General features: G+C 46.9%; 1 long non-coding RNA gene across 1 annotated transcript in view; it reads right to left on the bottom strand.

Annotated features, from left to right (window-relative positions):
• Positions 1 to 7,894: 7,894 nt before the first annotated feature.
• The window catches only part of LOC115500921, a 21,290-nt gene continuing 14,000 nt past the window's right edge, over positions 7,895 to 15,184 (bottom strand). Inside the window, exon 3 of the long non-coding RNA XR_003964667.1 lies at positions 7,895 to 7,906. This is a non-coding gene — a long non-coding RNA (uncharacterized LOC115500921). The remainder of the gene's footprint in view (positions 7,907 to 15,184) is intronic.

Raw genomic sequence — 15,184 nt, 5'->3', positions numbered from 1 at the left:
CAGATGCACTCAAATCAGACAGCAGAGACACAAATAATGGATTTAGAGCAGAAAGGCAAGAAATGAATAACTGACATTAGTCTGCCTCTCTACCTGCTCAACATTTATACATATTTTTTTTTAAGTTTACTTTTATTTATTTTGAGAGAGAGCTAGGAGCAAGCAGGGGGTGGGGTGGGCAGAGAAAGCGGGAGACAGAATCCCAAGCAGGCTCTGCGATGTCAGCGCAGAGCCCCATGCAGGGCTCGAATTCGTGAACCAAACCATGAGATCATGGCCTGAGCTGAAACCAAGAGTTAGATGCTTAGCCACCCTGGCGCCCCTGTACACATCTTTCTATACGTATTTGAACAGTAACAGGGGTGACTGGGTAGCTGTCAGTTAAGCATCTCTTTGTTTCATCTCAGGTCATGATCTCATGGTTGGTGAGTTCGTGCCCTGTATCAGGCTTTTCACTGACAGCTCAGAGCCTGCTTGGGATCCTCTCTCTCTCTCTCTCTCTCTCTCTCACTTTCTCTCTCCCTCCCCCACTCACTCACTCACTCACTCTCTTCCCCTCCCCACTCTCTCTCTCTCTCACTCAAATAAATAAACTTTAAAAAAAATGAACAGTATGGGGTGCCTGGGTGGCTTAGTCAGTTAAGCATCTGACTTCAGCTCAGGTCATGATCTCACGGTTCATGGGTTTGAGCCCCGCATCAGGCTCTGTGCTGACAGCTCAGAGCCTGGAGCCTGCTTTGGATTCTGTGTCTCCCTCTCTCAAAAATAAATAAACATTAAAAAAGAAACTTAAAAAATGAACAGTAATGAACTTCATATGTTTGCCTCGCAAGATGCAGTTGTCCTTTGTACCAATGAAGATGCTCTGGTTCCCACTCCTAAAAGTGGAGCTGCAAAGTCACTACGGTAACAGTAGCCATTTCTGGGTGATGCTAATACCTCACCTAGTTCAGCCACATTTCCTCTAGAGGATTCTGTAACCTAAAGGCTAAATTATGAAGTTCATTATCAACAAAAAACCGCCTATAAAATAATAAGGGAAAGAAAGGAGGGGAGGGATTAATGTGTAGAGATTAATATGTAGATTAATATGTCTTTATTACATACGTAATACTATGTATTATTAATATGTATTAATAATACAAAACAAGCAAGAAAGAAAATACCTATGGCTTCTACAATCCTTATTCCTGTAACTGTTACAAGTTTACCTTTGTAACTCTCCTCTTCCATTACTCATTTCATTTTCATTTTGCCTGTAGCCATAACCTCAGCTTGTTAATTGTTTTTTTTTTTTTTTAACCAGGTCAAGTGACCAAGCCTTCATTCTTGATGATTCTAAGTCCTCAGAATTGAGTTCCTGCGTTTTTTCTTTAACTTTTGCTATTGGACATGGAAGAAAGGAGAGGCACACCAGAGAATCCCATGGGTCCTAGGCATAGTCTTCCCTACCTTCATTGCATAGCTGCAACCCAATATCCCTTGGAATTTGGGATAGTCACCCCATAGTAACCTTCTGTGCTCTGAGCCCAGGCGAGCCTCGATCTCCAGTTTAGTGGACCCACTGTTGTATCTGGTGAAAGGATTCCTCCCTAGGTGTAGTAAATGTTGTCAGTGCTCCTCCCACATTCGCTCAGCTCTTGGGTACACTGGAAGAACTGCCAACTGCCAAAAAAAACTGCGACTCTTTCCCCAAGGGCTCTCTCTGGCCACTGGAGCCTGCTCTACTCCAACAAACACTGGGCAGGCTGAAAGTTCTGGGGAATTATACTTCCATCCAGAGCAACCCTCAGGAAATAACTGATGGGGATTGGTGAATAGATACCCCAGCTCCCTCAGCCCTCACTTGGGGTGGTCCTGAGGCTCACATTATTATTTGTTCCCTGAGTGTCCCAACAGGATTTTAAGCTCTAGCTGGTCACACTCTTAATATATATATTTTCTAATGTTAGAAAGAGAGAAGACGTGAGTGAGGGAGAGGAGCAGAGAGAGAGAGAGAGAGAGAGAGAGAGAGAGAATCTCAAGCAGGCTCCACACTTAGCACAGAGCCCAATGCAGGGTTCGATCCCACGACCCTGGAATCGTGACCTGAGCCAAAAGCAGGAGTTGGACACTGAACCGACTGAGCCACCCAGGTGCTCGTAGTCGTTCACACTCTTAACTTTCTTGAGGGCGTGCCCTTATTAGCCTCCTCTCCTTCCCCATGTTGCTTTCTCGCTTGCTTCCTGGTGGTTCTTAGCATCATTTCTCAAATAAAAACTTGCTTTTGAATCCTTTCCCTAGGTTCTACTTCTAGGGCAACTCCCCAAAATACAGCTGGTATTTTAAGTGGTCCTAGGAAGCAGGTTCTCAGGATAGGATTCTGGAATTGTATTATTCACCATCCATATGGCAACAAGGGTTACTTTGCTGAGGTAAGTGGAGTCCTTAGATCCACTAGAGTGCTACACATCATGATTACTTTCCCCTTGGTGAATACAGGGTGTACGGCCTGTGAATATCTCTAGTATTTGAGACGTAGGAGGGAAGTGGTCATTATAAGGATGGCCGAGTTGGCCGGTTGTTGTTAAATGACATCAAAGTGCTAAAAGACAAAAATGAGAGACTCACATCAGCCAACTATCAACTCAGGGTTCAGGGTGAGAGCAGGAAGGCCTCTATGGCAGCATTTAAGGAAACTCTCATCTGCAGCCTGTGCAGGGAAGACTGTGCTGAAAATCGATCCCATAATCTGATTGTGAGAATGGCAGAATTATGTCTTTAAAGACGCAACAAGTCAGGCCCCTGAGATCTGGTATGGGATCATCTGTCCTGGGACCCTCAGATTTTTTCCCTGAACCCTTTGGGGCAGCGGAAGTGGCCTCTCCTTGCCTGCATACTGTGCAAAGTCCACATCTGAGGCAGATGCCCCATAAGATGATACCTACCCTCTTCAAGATCTGACTCTTGACTCCCTCCATGATTCTAAAAAAAGTTTCTTAACATTTATTCATTTTTGAGAGTGAGAGAGACAGAGCATGAGCGGGGAGGGGCAGAGAGAGAGGGAGACACAGAATCAGAGGCAGGCTCCAGGCTGTCAGCACAGAGCCCAACGTGGGGCTCGAACTCGTGGACTGTGAGATCATGACCTGAGCCGAAGTCGGACGCTTAACCGGGGCTCGAACTCGTGGACTGTGAAATCATGACCTGAGCCGAAGTCGGACGCTTAACCGACTGAGCTACCCAGGGACCCCCCACGGTTCTAGACCCATAACTTCGGTTAAGTGTCACCATGCACCAAGCGGGGAAGTACTATCCCAGCGACGACAAGAAAGGGATTATTCATCAGAAGACTGCAGGATCTGACTGGCTAACGTGTCGCAGAAATTGGGAGAACGTGCCTCTACTTACCCCATGAGAGTGCTGGACGGGGGCCAGGGGGTGGAATATAATAAGTCTGAATAACGGAGAGTTTATTGATCTGGGATACTCTCCCAGAGCCGAGGAGTTAACATTTTAAAGCCTTGGCAAGGACATCTGAAGCCAGTTGCAAGATGCTACTGGGATAGATCTTCAAAGTTTAGGAAAATCTACGCATTACGGCAAATGAGGTGGAGAGGCCGGAACTGAGTGGCAGAATGCTGGGGAGGGGGGTTCAAAGGCAGAGAGGTGGGCACACCAGAATGAAATTATAATTATGTGATCAGGGAACCCTCCAGCCCGCTGTATTCTTCATGGAGGCCCAGAGATACTTCTTCAATAAAGTGATAAGGAACGGGCTAGATGTTAGGGGACACTGGCACTCTTTACAACTCAGTAGTGGTTCTGCTCTGCAGGCGAAAGTCGGTGGTAGCAGAAGCTGCTGTGAAAGGGGGCTTCCCAGAGTCGATGTGTACGACGGGAGCCCAGAACAGAGGCCAGGTGATGGCACTTAATCAGCAGGGTCAAGGTGGACCCTGTAATGGGCAGAAAGGCCAAAATGGTCACCTGGGATCTATTGTGAGTGTTCGCAATTCTTCCGAATTGCTGTGTCGTATGGTTGGTTATTCTATGCTTCACTTGCTGAGGAGCAAAGTGTTTCCACAGGGGTCGAGCAATTTTACATTCCCACCAGAGATATACGAGGGTTCTAGTTTCTCCACCAACACTTGTTAATTTTCCTTTGTTTTATTTTATTTTGTTTTTTTTTATTTTGAGAGAGAGAGAGCACAAGAAGGGAGAGGGGCAGAAGGAAAGAGAGAATCTTAAGCAGGCTCCTCACTCGGCTTGGAGCCTGATCCAGGGCTCGATCCAACAACTCTGGGATTATGACTTGAGCCAAAATCAGGAGTCAGGCACTCAACTGACTGAGCCACCCAGGCGCCCCACTTTGAACATTTTTTAAATGAGTTGTCTGTCTTTGTGCGATTGACTTTTAAGCCGATTCTACTGATTTGCTGAAAATTTCTATACGCTGAATTAATTAACCTGTAGCTTCTTTTGGATTTTCTTGATACACAATTAGGTCATTTGCAAAAACAGGTCTGTCTTTTCCTCACCAAACAACAAGCATCCTTGTTCTGTTTTTGGCCTCAGAAGGAAAGATTTCAATATTAAGTGTGATGTTTGCTACAAGTTTTTTGTAGGTATCTCTTATCAGGTTACAGAAGTTCCCTTCTATTTTAGTTTGCTCAAAGTGTTCATCATTAATGGGTGACAAAATTTTATCAAATGCTTTTTCTGTTTCTGAGATGCATATTTGGTTTTTACTCTGTCTTTACGTTCATGTGGAGGATTACATAAATTGATTTTTTCTAATGTCATCAAATTCCATTTCTAGGATAAGCCAATTTGGTCATGGTATATTACCTTTTTTATATATTATTGGCTTTAGTTTGCTAAATGTTTTATTCATTTAGGCTTTTAAAATTTATGTTCATGCGTGAGATTGACCTATTATTTCCCTCCCTTGTACTATACCATGCCAGGTTGGGTATTAGATTATGCTGTTAAATGAGTTAAGACATGCCACCTTATTTTTTATGCTTCATGACATAATTTGTGAATCTTTGGAAGCATTTGCTTCTTGAATATGTGACTGAATTTAGTGATGAAGCTATCTGGTCATGGAACTATCTTTGCTGATTCATTCCTTTAATCATTGTGCATCATTTTGGTATTCTATTATCTTTTTTTTTTGTCTTAGTTTTTTATTTTGACTTTGTTAACTGGTTCTCCATTTTTATTATTATTATTTTTTAAATTTTTTTAATGTTTATTTATTCTTGAGACAGAGACAGAGCATGAATAGGGGAGGGGCAGAGAGAGAGGGAGACTCAGAATCTGAAACAGGCTCCAGGTTCTGAGCTGTCAGCACAGAGCCCGACACGGGGCTTGAACCCACAAACTGTGAGATCATGACCTGAGCTGAAGTCAGACACTTAACTGACTGAGCCACCCAGGCGCCCCAATGGTTTCTCCATTTTTCAAGCTCACACCGAAGAATAATTTACACACAATAAATGGGCCTGTGTTAATTTTACAAGTCAATGAGTTTTGACAAATGCATACACCCACTATCAAGATATGGAATAATCCATCACTAAAAAGATTCCTTTGTGGGTCTTCCCAGTCAATCCTTTGCCTCACCCTTGTCCACAGGCAACCATTTATCTACTTTGTCACTGTAAACTAGTTTTTTTTAAAGAATTTTATTTAAATGTAATCATATAGGATGTATGTGTCTAGTTTCTTTCACTTAGCATAACATTTTGGGAATGTATTCATGTTGTTGCAAGTATCATTAATTCATCCCTTATTTATTATTTTTTTTTTTAATTTTTTTTCACATTTATTTATTTTTTGGGACAGAGAGAGACAGAGCATGAACGGGGGAGGGGCAGAGAGAGAGGGAGACACAGAATCGGAAACAGCTCCAGGCTCTGAGCCATCAGCCCAGAGCCCGACGCGGGGCTCGAGCTCCCGGACCGTGAGATCGTGACCTGGCTGAAGTCGGACGCTCAACCGACTGCGTCCACCCAGGCGCCCCAATTATTATTATTATTATTATTATTTTAATGTTTTATTTTTTTTTAATTTTTTTTTCAACGTTTTTATTTATTTTTGGGACAGAGAGAGACAGAGCATGATGGGTGAGGGGCAGAGAGGAGAGGGGGACACAGAATCGGAAACAGGCTCCGGGCTCCGAGCCATCAGCCCAGAGCCCGAGCGCGGGCTCGAACTCACGGACCGCAAGATCGTGACCTGGCTGAAGTCGGACGCTTAACCGACTGCGCCACCAGGCGCCCCTATGTTTATTTATTTTTGAGAGAGAGAGAGACAGAGAGCAAAGGAGGGGCAGAGAGAGAGAGAGGGAGACACAGAATCCGAAGCAGGCTCCAGGCTCTGAGCCATCAGCCCAGAGCCCGACACGGGGCTCGAAACTTACGGACCGTGAGATCGTGACCTGAGCCGAAGTCGGATGCTTAACCGACTGAGCCACCAGGCGCCCCGATGTGAGCTTTTCAACGAGCTTATTAGCCATTTGTGTGTGTGTGTGTGTGTGTGTGGTGTGTGTGTGTGTGTGTGATGTGTCTGTTCAAGTCTTTTGCAAATTTTTTTCATTGAGTTGTTTGCCTGGTTTCATCATTGAGTTGTAGGAATTCTTTACATAGTCTAGATGCAAGCCTTTTGTCAGATATGTACGTTGTAAACATTTTCTCTCAGACCATGACTTACTGCATTACTCAAGGTGCTGAGTTTTGTTTCCCAAAATGCTGGACTTGGTCTTATCGGGCAATTAGTTAACTTACTCATGAGAAACTCAATTCTTTTGAAACTTATTTTTAAGGTGTTAGGGGAGGTCTAAATGTGCCTTTACTCTAACGCTACAGTAGCCCTACTACCAAGGTGTCTGTTACCTTTCTAGAGCCTCTCCTGAGTGCCCTGGGTGTTTTAACAAGGATTCTCCACTCTGGGTGGCCGGAACTTAGCTACGTCCTCGCCTTCTGTAATCTCTGGCAAGTCTTTCGCTCACAGCCTGCCACTGCCTCTCTCAGATGGGTGGAATTTCACCCTCACATACGTGGCTTAATATTCAACGGCAGTCTCAGGGACACTCTGATGCATATTTCTGGAGCTCTTTCTATACATAGCTCCTTTATCTGTAATATTCCATTTTGCAAATTCCAGTCGTGAAAGCCTCCCTAACCTCTGACCTCTTGTCTCAACCCCGGCAAACCCCGCTGCTTTGGGACAACTTCCCGGCACCGATGAGGCCGTGCCTCCGGGCAGAAACTGGGACAAGCATGGGGCTTACTTTGTTTGTTCCCCTCGTCTTAGAGATTTCAGCCCTGCACCGCCCATCGTCAATGTCTCCAACGGTTGTTTCATACGTCTCGTCTAGTTTTCTAGTCGTTTACAGCAAGACAGACAGTCCAGTCCTTGCACCTCCATCATGATGAGGTAGAATTCCCTTTTGGCTTCTGGAGAGGGTAAGTCATAGTTTTCTAAGACTCTGCCCATTTTATTGAAAATTTTAAATTCTGGGCATATAAAATAAATGTATCCATAATATACTCTTATTTTATTTTATTTTTCTTAAGTTTATTTTTTTAAGTTTATTTATTTTGAGAGAGAGAGAGAGAGCATGCGAGCGGAGCAAAGACCAGAGAGAGAGGGGGACAGAGGACCTGACGTGGACTCTGCACTGACAGCAGCAAGCCCCATGCGGGGCTCAAACTCATGAACTGTGAGATCGTGACCTGAGCTGAAGTTGGCCGCTCCACTGACTCAGCCACTCAGGCGCCCCCTCTTATTGTAATGTCCTTAAACTGGTAGTGAAGTTCACCTTTTCATTACTTCTTAAAGTTTCTTTATTTTAAGTGATCTCTACACCCAACGCAGGGCTGAACTCACAACCCCGAGAACGAGTCACGTGCTCTTGCGACTGAGCCAGCCAGGCGCCCGATCACCTTTTCATTCCTGACGTTTGCCGAACGAGATCTTTGTTTCATAAGTCACACTAGAGATTTTTAAATTTTCTTAATCTTTTAAGAGAAGTAACTTTGTTGTTATTGATTCTATGAGACTTTATTTGTGTTTTATGTATTTTACTCTTACTTTTTTCTACTTTTTTTTTTTTTAATAGTCAACTTAGTTAACATACCGCGTAGTCTTGGCTTCAGGAGTAGAACCTAGTGATTGTCTCTTGTATATAACATCCAGTGCTCCTCCTGAAAATTGCCCTCCTTAATGCCCGTCACCCATTAACCCATCACCCCACCAACCCCCTCCAGCAACCTTCAGTTTGTTCTCTATTTTTAAGAGTCTCTTGGGGCACCTGGGTGGCTCAGTGGTTTGGGCGTCTGACTTCGGCTCATGGCATGATCTCACAGGTTCGTGGGTTCGAGCCCCGCGTCGGGCTCTGTGCTGACAGCTCAGAGCCTGGAGCCTGCTTCAGATTCTGAGTCTCCCTCTCTCTCTGCCCCTCTCCTGCTTGTTCTCTCTCTCTCTCTCTTAAAAATAAATAAATAAAAGCTTAAAAAAAAGTCTCTATGGTTTACCTCCCTCTCTGTTTTAAAAAAATTTTTTTAATGTTATTTTATTTTTGAGAGAGACGGAGCATGATCAGGGGAGGGGCAGAGAGAGAGGGAGACACAGAATCCAAAACAGGTTCCAGGCTCCAAACTGTCAGCACAGAACCCGACGCGGTCTCCAACTCAAGAACCGTGAGATCATGACCTGAGCCGAAGCCGGACACTTAACCGACTGAGCCACCCAGGCGCCCCAGGTTGTTCATTTTCTTATTGTTGAATTTTATGACTTCTTTGCATATTTTCAAAAATAGTCCATTATCAGATGTATCTTTTGCAAGTATTTTCTCCCAGTCTGTGGCTTGTCTTCTCGTTCTCTTGGCATTGTCTTTCATTCGGTTCAAAACTTTTTATAATTTCCATTTTGGTGTCTTCTTTAACCCTTGGGAACCAGGAGGGCAGAGAGTCAGAGACATACAGAGATGTATAAACATATATGTCTCTCTGTGTACATATGTATGTATATATATGTTTATATATTTATAAATATATTTTAGACATGTATAGATAAATGTTTATTAATAAATAATAATAATAAATTACAATAAATAAATAGATAATAAATAATAAATTGCTTTATTGCCAAGAAATTGGCTTACTCAGTGGAGGGGGTGCTGATTAGCAAGTCCAAAGTCTATAGGGCAAGTGTTGACACTTCAGTCCACGGGTAGAATTTCTTCGTCATCAGGGAACCCTTACTTTTGCTCCATAAGGCCTTTCAACTGATTGGATGAGGACCATCCATATTATCTTTTACTTAAAGTCAACAGACTGTAGATGTTAATCACATATAAAAATACCCTCAGAGAACACCTAGGTTCGTGTTTGATTGAATGAGCCCTGTAGACTAGTCAAGTTGGCATGTAGAATGAACCCATCACCCTGCTTTATCGGCCTCTGTCTGATGTTTCTCTCATGATGAGACCCGAGGTTATGAGTCGCAGGAAGGGAGATCATGGAGTCCCGGATTCATCCCACCATATCAAGTGTGCATACTGTTAACATAACTAACGATGGATAATGTTGATCCTGCTCCCTGGCTGAGGTAGCATTTATCAGGTTATCCCACTGTAGAGTTATACGTGTCCCTCCCCACACACACACTTTCCAAATTGTACTCTTTTGAAGGGAGTCACTAGGCATAGCCTACCCTTGAGTAGTGGAGGGGGGTATCAATATGTAGTCTTTAGAATTCGTCCGTATGGGAGATTTATCTCTTCTCCTCCATTTATTAATTTATTCAATCATTTAAATCTATCAATATGGACTCATGGATATTTAGTTTCTACTTTAGGTTATAATCCAATTCTACTTTATCTATTTATTTATTTTGCTCAAATTGTTCTCGCTTTGGCCATTGGGAGCTGCATGATCTGCGTTTTCCCGTCTTCTTACCTTCACCTTTCAGCATTCACAATCCACAAGCGTTTATTGACGTCTACTGTGTGCCATGCCCTGCGCTAGTCATTCACGATCTACATGCGGTTTAGTACATAAGTGGAGAGAAGGAACCGGAAGAAGGACACTCGAAGTTAGAACTGTGAGATTTGAGCAGGAGTAAGGAGCGATAGGCTCCGATTTGGGCTTTAGAAAGGTCATCAGTTACGGGGAAGCCGATGAATGGCTCCTTGGTGATTGGCCAGAGAAGGTGGAAGTTTTGCAGTTACTGCCAGGTTTCTGGCTTGAGCTATGGGTGGATGGGGGTGTCACTGGCTGAGAGAGGGCAACTTGGAAGAGGACCAAGTTACAAGAGCGTGCACAGTGAAAAGAGAAGATAGGAAAGATAGACTTTGGGGAGCACTGACATGGGGGGAGGTGATAGGAGGAAGGTGAACCAGCCTAGAAGATAGAGAAGAAACCATCAAAGGAATAGGGGAGGGGAACTGAAAGCAGATATTTCCAAGAAGGGAGAGAGGCTGCACATGTCAAATGCTACAGAGAAGTCCAGCTGGGGAGCTGGAAAGTGTCCATTAGATTTAGCAACTAATTGGTTATTAGTGGAAAGGGGAGACAGGGAAGAGGCTGGACAGTCTTGGGCAGAGGAGGGAACAAGAGGCAAGGAAGAGAAGCTGAGCTGTGAGGGGAGGAGAGCAACAGGGCAATCATGGTCGGGTCAAGAGAAGATTGGTTATTTTTTATTTTTTTATTCAACGTTTATTTATTTTTGGGACAGAGAGAGACAGAGCATGAACGGGGGAGGGGCAGAGAGAGAGGGAGACACAGAATCGGAAGCAGGAAGCAGGCTCCAGGCTCTGAGCCATCAGCCCAGAGCCCGACGCAGGGCTCGAACTCACAGACCGCGAGATCGTGACCTGGCTGAAGTCGGACGCTTAACCGACTGCGCCACCCAGGCGCCCCAGAGAAGATTGGTTATTTTAATGGGATAGGCTTGAGTTCATTTAGGGCTGTAGGGAAGGAGCCAGTGTGTGCGTTGGGAGAAGTGGGCACACAGTGAGGGAGGACGACGGAAGTGGTGGGGACCAGGTGGAGGGCTCAGGAGAGGTAGGGAGTCACTAGGAGCAGCCTGGGCCCCCTGGAGGGCAGGCAGTGTCACTACAGACAAGTTTACAGGCGTCGGGGTAGGAGAGGCTGTTTACTAAATTCTTTAAAGTCCAGGGGCCTTTACTGATGGAGAGAAATCCTCACTACTTTGCGAACTTGGTTTCATGTCCCTTTTACTAACTTTCTGAATCTACTGAGTGATACTGCTTTAAGCAATCAACATCTCTAATTAATTTGCCCAGCACATTCACCCCAATTAGGAATTTGACAAACTAAATTTCTCTAAACGTTTTAAACTTGAGTTGCCTTTTGACAATGACAGTAAAAAAAATAAGTGGGGCGCCTGGGTGGCTCAGTCTGTCGAGCGTCGGCTCAGGTCACGATCTCGCGGTCTGCGGCTTCGAGCCCCGCATCGGGCTCTGTGCTGAGAGCTCGGAGCCCGGAGCCTGCTTCGGATTCTGTGTCTCCCTCTCTCTCTTGCCCCTTCCCCACTCACACTCTCTCCGTGTCTCAAAAATAGATGATAAATAAATAAATAAATAAATAATTTAAAAAATTAAAAAAAAATAAAATTGCTTCCAAACATACTATGTCTGGTTACCAGGCAAACCGAGGCTTCTTTGCAATGGTTATTTTCCAATGATCTAAAGTCTCTCTTTCTTTCTTTCTTTCTTTATTTTTTTTTCATGTTTATTTTGTTTGAGAAAGAGACAGAGCACGAACGGGGGAGGGGCAGTGAGAGAGGGAGACACAGAATCCGAAGCAGGCTCCGAGCTGTCAGCACAGAGCCCGACGACGCCGGGCTCAGACTCGCCACCAACGAGCTCACGACCTGAGCTGTAGTCGGACACTCAACCGACTGAGCCACCCAGGCGCCCCTAAAGTCTGTCTTTAAAGTAAGGGGCGCCTGGGTGGCGCAGTCGGTTGAGCGTCTGACTTCAGCCAGGTCACGATCTCCCGGTCCGTGAGTTCGAGCCCCGCGTCAGGCTCTGGGCTGATGGCTCAGAGCCTGGAGCCTGTTTCCGATTCTGTGTCTCCCTCTCTCTCTGCCCCTGCCCCGTTCATGCTCTGTCTCTCTCTGTCCTAAAAATAAATAAACGTTGAAAAAAAAAATTTATAAAGTACAAAATGAGGAGAGGGAACTGAAAGCCACTGCGTGGAGGCATCTCTCATGTCCTTGCTTATTTTTTGCTCTCATTTTCTGCCCCTTTGATCACACACAAGGATGGATGGCCACTGGGGCAGAGGCCTGTCCCCGGCCGGAAGCACATTCTGACTCTCTGGACTTTCTGTTCTTGTTGCCCCGCCTCCTTTGCACACCGGGCTTGTTTCAGGCTCGCCTAATTACCCTTACTTGCCTGGTGCTCAAACCACGCCTGCCCAGCAGAAGGGCTTCTCGGCACTGCCCTGAATGTATTCCTGCTTCTTCAGGACACGAAAGCCGCTATCATCCTGGGATTCTGATTCCCTTTCCTCCGCTACATCGCAGGAGGGAATCCCTGCTCATCCTGAGGTTTAGAGGCCAAAATGATGTGACTTAGTGCCTGCGAGGCTTCTCCCGTGGGTTCTGGGCTGCTGCCTTTGCACCGTCCCAGGATGGGGGAGGGGGGTTACTCTCTCCCAGACTTGAAGGCCCCGGGACCCTCAGCATGGGTTTCAGGCTTCTGTATCTCCAATTACCTAGCATGGTGCCCCATACATTAGTAGGGCAAAATAAATGTTATGGACCTACTCCTTGGATGAATAAAGGAAGTAACACCCCATCTTTTCAGAGCTGAGGCTTAGGAAACCCCATTTCATCCAGCTATCCAAAAGATAAACTGAGGCATAGACTGGAAACCCTTCCCCCGTCCTCCTCCTCCTGCCCATATCAGACCTAATATTTTTTCTCCCAAGTCTCCCAGCTGTCAGCACTGGATTCTGAGATAGGGGCCTGGGCCCTGCAGACAGGCTCCCTACTCCCCACCCCACCCTACCCCACCCAGGGCCCCTTCTGCACCACTGGCCAGGCCCAAGTGGAAATCAACCAGTGTTGGGGCAGGCCTGAGGCTCTGGGTCCTGATTGGCTGCTCCAAGGCTTATTCAAAAAGAAACAAAGCACAGTCAACAGGGGGAACTTGGACTTGGGGACTCCTTGTCCTTCTCCAAGCTCAAGAAGGGACAGTTGAGTTACTAAGCTGAATCTGCTGGAGCCTGTTGGCCTCGCCACCCAGGGAGACGGAGCACATGGGAGAAATAGAGGGTTCTGAAACATCCCCCACGAGGTCTTTCCAGAGCTCAGCCTCGCTGTTGGGATTGGAGGTGGGCAGCTCTTGGTCTCCTGACTGGGACAGTCTACAGAGGAAGAGAAGCTAGGGTTGGGGGTTTGGGGACCCAGAGGCCTTGCTCCCCTCCTTCTCCACCAACCAGGCCTTTGGGCATCTACCCCCACCTGCTGGGAGTGTCACATCTCAGGGTCCCGCTGATGGAGGCCTCCCCTCAAGGGATCCCTGTGCTAACTAGGGTTTCCCCTAACCGCGGCAATAGCTACTAATCATCAAACGTGACCGTGTGTGCCTGGAGCTATGTACAGGGCCTCCTGTACAATACCTCACACTACCTGCACAATGTTATGGGCGAATGTTATGGGTAAAGACTATAAACCTTGGAAGACATCTGGGAACTTACTCAAGGTCACACAGCTAGTAAGAGCAGATACAGTTGGTTTGACTCCAAAGCCTTTGGCTGAACCACAACTCCCCTGAACACACACACACACACACACACACACGCACACACAGTGGGGGACACACCCATAGGCCCAGGCCCTGAGACAGACCCTGCCATCAGCTGTCAGGCGGAGGCGCCAAACATCTGGCTCAGCAGATAGGAGGGGTGAGAAGAGAGGGAGCTGTTTCTGGAGGGAGGAGCCATCCGCCATCTGTCAAGTCAGGCCTGGCCCTCTCCTGGAGGAAATGTCCCCTCCTCCGGGAAGGGTGGTGAGAGAAGGGGCCCCCACGGGCTGGGAGGGGAGGCCCAGACTGACAGGGAGCCCCCCCCCCCCAGCTTCCCTGAGGAGGGGTGAGTCAGCCACAGAGACCCCAGGGATGCTTGTGAAAGACAAGTCAGGGGCAAGACCTGAACGGCAGAGGGAGGGTGCCCTGCCCCCACCTCCTGCCCAGCTCAGGTGCACCAGCAGCTGTCTCCCCACTGGAGCCACGGACACGCACTAAACGGGAGCAGATTCCTGCACATCATCCCTCTCCCCTCCCCTCCTTCCCTTCCTTCCCCCCTCATCGCCCTGGCCAGGCCCAGCCCAAGAAGTGTGGAGCTCCAGCCAATGCTGGCTGTTGAGGTTTCACGTGGAATCACGACCGCAGCGACATATTTTATCCGCACTTTATTTAAAAAAAAAATTTTATGTTTATTTATTTATTTTGAGACGGAGAGAGACAGAGCATGAGTGAGGGAGGAAGAGAGAGAGGGAGACGAGACACAGAATCCGAAGCAGGCTCCAGGCTCCGAGCTGTCAGCACAGAGCCCGACGCGGGGCTCGAACCCACGAACCGTGAGATCGTGACCTGAGCCGAAGTCGACGCCCAACCGACTGAGCCACCCAGGCACCCCTATCCGCACCTTATTTTAAAATAAAGGGCCCGGGGCGCCTGGGTGGCGCAGTCGGTTAAGCGTCCGACTTCAGCCAGGTCACGATCTCGCGGTCCGTGAGTTCGAGCCCCGCGTCAGGCTCTGGGCTGATGGCTCAGAGCCTGGAGCCTGTTTCGGATTCTGTGTCTCCCTCTCTCTCTGCCCCTCCCCCGTTCATGCTCTGTCTCTCTCTGTTCCAAAAAAAATAAATAAACGTTGAAAAAAAAAAAATTTAAAAAAATAAAATAAAGGGCCCAGGGGAGGGTGACTGGGGAAGACCATGCTTAATGCTGGGGTTCCTCTCACACAGTGCAAGTTGCCCTGGGGACCACAGATGGAGCCTTCCAGATGTGGCATCCTGCTACCTTGGCTCCTGGCATCAGGGGCCCTCTGAGCCCAGAGGGATAGTGCCTGGAGCTGACCCTCTCCCCCCTCCCGCACCCCCCCCAACCTCCCTGACCTGCAAAAGAGGCTGTTCCATGCTTCTGATATTTCAAAGGGTCAGG

The sequence above is a fragment of the Lynx canadensis genome, chromosome E1 (assembly GCF_007474595.2).
Source record: "Lynx canadensis isolate LIC74 chromosome E1, mLynCan4.pri.v2, whole genome shotgun sequence".
Classification (NCBI taxonomy): domain Eukaryota; kingdom Metazoa; phylum Chordata; class Mammalia; order Carnivora; family Felidae; genus Lynx; species Lynx canadensis.
Note: the sequence above shows the minus strand (reverse complement) of the source record. Positions and strands in the feature narration are given on the sequence as shown.